General features: G+C 45.2%; 1 pseudogene; it reads right to left on the reverse strand.

Annotated features, from left to right (window-relative positions):
• Positions 1-322: 322 nt before the first annotated feature.
• Positions 323-2,285, reverse strand: LOC106966419 (elongin-A-like; annotated as a pseudogene).
• Positions 2,286-3,295: the final 1,010 nt, after the last annotated feature.

Below are 3,295 nucleotides of genomic sequence, written 5' to 3' on the forward strand. Positions count from 1 at the left end.
ATAGCATTTCATTTTGCAGTTGCTAATACCATGTGCTCATTAAAAATAGGGACTCCATAAATGTTGATGATCTGGCTGTCAAGGGAAGATGCCAGAAAATCACCAGCAAGTATTTGTAACGTCAACTTTATTTCTCTTTTCTGCTCTTAGTAGTTTTGAGAAGATAGGCACTTGGAGAACCAGAATATATCTGCATCTTAGAATTCATTCTGAGTTCAGTAAGTCAACTTCTTTTTCCTGGGGTGAAAAGAATGCTCTGTGTTTTGTTGGAAGGAGAACACCAATTTGAGGGCAGGAGGTGGATGGTAATGGACCTCTAGCCTCAGTAAAAGAAGTCTGATAACACTGGTAATGCCTCAGTGGGGACCTTTCCAACTTGGCAGAAGTAGCTCCACTTGGCTGTAGCTTCTCTGACTTGTCTTCCTTCACTTTAGATAATTTCTGAATGGAGTCCATGTTTTTCCCTAGTGCTTTTAGAATATTATTTTTGTATGTGTTGTTTTTCTTCAAGTGCAGTGATTAAAGTTTCCATAAAAATGAAATTGTCTTTTACTTCCGGGGCTGGACATAGTCAAGGTATGACTCCAAAGACATGATGGGATGCTTGAATTAATCATCCATATCTTCCTCAACTTCAGGGAGGGAGACCACTGACTTCATCCAAGTTAGAAGTCTTAAGAAGTTTCCCTTCTTAAGTCTTTAGGTTGTTAGAAACCTCTTTTACCCTGGCCCCCTCTCCTGTGTTTACAACCTCTGGAATTTGCTTGTTTCATTTGGTTCTGTTTTGGCTGACACTGTGTTTGAGCTTTTTAAGATGGTTGTCTAAAGCAACCTCCAAGGGAAGCAAAAACTTCTTGAGGCTGTTGCCTTTTCTTTCCTTCTTTCTTGATACCACTAGAGGGTGGTTTCTCCTTTGCTTCATCCCTTCGAGTGGCCTTTGACTTTCTTCTATGGATACCACCTTGTGGGATTTCTTGCTGATCAAAGCAGGAGGATTTTCCATCCCCTTTGGTATCCTTCAAAAGTTTGTTCCTTGTGGGTCAGTTTGTGCTCCTTATTTTGACCCACAGCCCCTTTCCTCTGGGGCTCACTCAGGTGCTATTATTGACTGAGCCCCAGACTGTCCTGGGAGGCATTTGTGTGACCAGGCTTCTGGTGTGGAACAGTGGGTTGCTGGTCCTCCACTGGAGATCCGGACCATTGTCTACAAACACTTGATGAGGACAGGTGGATGATGGAGGGGTCTGAACATGGCAGTAATCAGAAGATTCCTGGACTGAGAAATAGGAATAGGAAGAAGCCGGTGAAACTCTGGGGCACCTCTTCCTCTCATCTCTCCTTTCAAGATTGTGAGACACTTTGTGAGGTATTTTCAGGTCTGAGTTTTCTAAGTTTTGTTGTTGTCTTTCTTCCCTGTCTGTGATCGAGGATGTGGATTGGCTGTTGGAGGCTTTTCAATTTTCTTGGTAATCCTTCTCTATGTCCTACTTCTTCTGAAGGTCCTGTCTGGGGCACGTTCAACCATTACCCAGCCATCAAAAAATACATGGAGCTAGAATGTATTATGCTAAGCGATATACGTCAATCAGAGAAAGACAAATACCATATGATTTTTCTCTTATGTGAAATTAAGAAACAAAACAGATGAATGTATGGGGAGACAAGGTGGGAGAGAAGAGAGGGAAACAAACCATAAGAGACTTTCTTCAAGTTTTTAATGTTTATTTATTTTTCAGAGAGAGACAGAGGGAGAGAGAGGAAGACAGAGTGTGAGCAGGGGAGGGGCAGAGAGAGAGGGAGACACAGAATCTGAAGCAGGCTCCAGGCTCTGAGCTATCAGCACAAAGCCCAACGTGGGGCCAAACTCACTAACCATGAGACATGACCTGTGCTGAAGTCAAACACTTAACCGATTGAGCCACCCAGGTGTTCCCACAAGAGACTTTTAATGATAGAGAACAAAATATGGGTTGACAGAGGGAGGTGGGTGGAAGGGTGGGCTAGATGGGTGATGGTTACTAAAGAGGGCGTTTGTGATGAGCCCTGGGTGTTGCATGTAAGTGATCATAGAATTCTACTCCTGAAACCCATATCACACTGTATGTTAATGAACTAAAATTTAAAATAAAAAGCAGAATACAACAAAAAACGATGGCTCTTTTTCAAGTCCTTTTCATCAGTTTCAATCATCTGGTTACACAGAAACCAGCTTATTCCCCTGGGCCACTGAGTCCCTGGCAAAACTTCCAATGCTGGTGTTTTCACAGTTTATTTACTGTTCTCATGACCGCTCTCCACAACAATGGCTACTGTAACAGGCAAGATGGAGCGTTTCTTTACATATTTCCATAGCTTCCTAGGGTCCAGGTTTGCTTCCAGGCTTGCCTACAGCTTCTCCACCATTTGGGGCACCAGCCCGGCCACCAGCAGTGTGACCGTCCCAGCAGGGAGGGGGCCAGTACAGTCCTGTGATTGCAGCTCTGGTCTCCACACATCCTTGGTGGGGACTGAGGTGCTACTGGCCACAAGTGGGCTTCACACCTGGGCCCGGGTGTGCATGCCACTGGGAACCACTCGGTCTGGGCCTGCTGGCTCCTGCCAGGCCTTTGGGCAGCCACACATCTAGCCTGGAACAACTTTCCAGTGTGTCACCCGAGACTGAAGGAAACCCCAGCACCTGGGCTTACAAATCTTAACCACGTCTTACCTCCACTTCTGCAAGGGAGTTGTGGGTCATGCCCGAATGAGACACCTGTTGATGGCCCCTGGGCTGGCTGGCCCACTCTCAGACCAGAGAGTTAGCAAGATCAACCCCTCAGTAGTGACCACCCTAGACGGAGGCTATGTGCCAGTGGTTAGCTTAATTTTAGCCTCACTACAACCTGAGGAAATGTGTTATATTATCTCCATTTTACAGGTGATACAACTGAGGCTCAGGGAGATCAAATTCACTTTCACACAGTCACATAATAGAAGTGAAGAAGGAGCATAAGGCAAGCTGACAGGCCCACAAACAGCCCCTCACCCCCAGGTGGGACATGTTTGATCTTCCTCGGGCTCTCTTGGCTGCCCTAGAACAAAGAAAAGAGGAAAAACAAATGGTTAACTGATAGAGATCATAGTCCTACAGGACCTCAGTTTCCATCTATTTACAAATATCTTAGTAAATCACAAGAAAAAAACAATCTCATCAATAGCCTAATCTCCAGAAACCTATAGACTCTGTTTCCTGGAGCCCAAACATCACCCCTCCATAAGGATGTGGGGAACAAAGGCAGAAGGAAATGGCAGATAG

Source organism: Acinonyx jubatus, chromosome C1 (genome assembly GCF_027475565.1).
Source record: "Acinonyx jubatus isolate Ajub_Pintada_27869175 chromosome C1, VMU_Ajub_asm_v1.0, whole genome shotgun sequence".
Taxonomy (NCBI): domain Eukaryota; kingdom Metazoa; phylum Chordata; class Mammalia; order Carnivora; family Felidae; genus Acinonyx; species Acinonyx jubatus.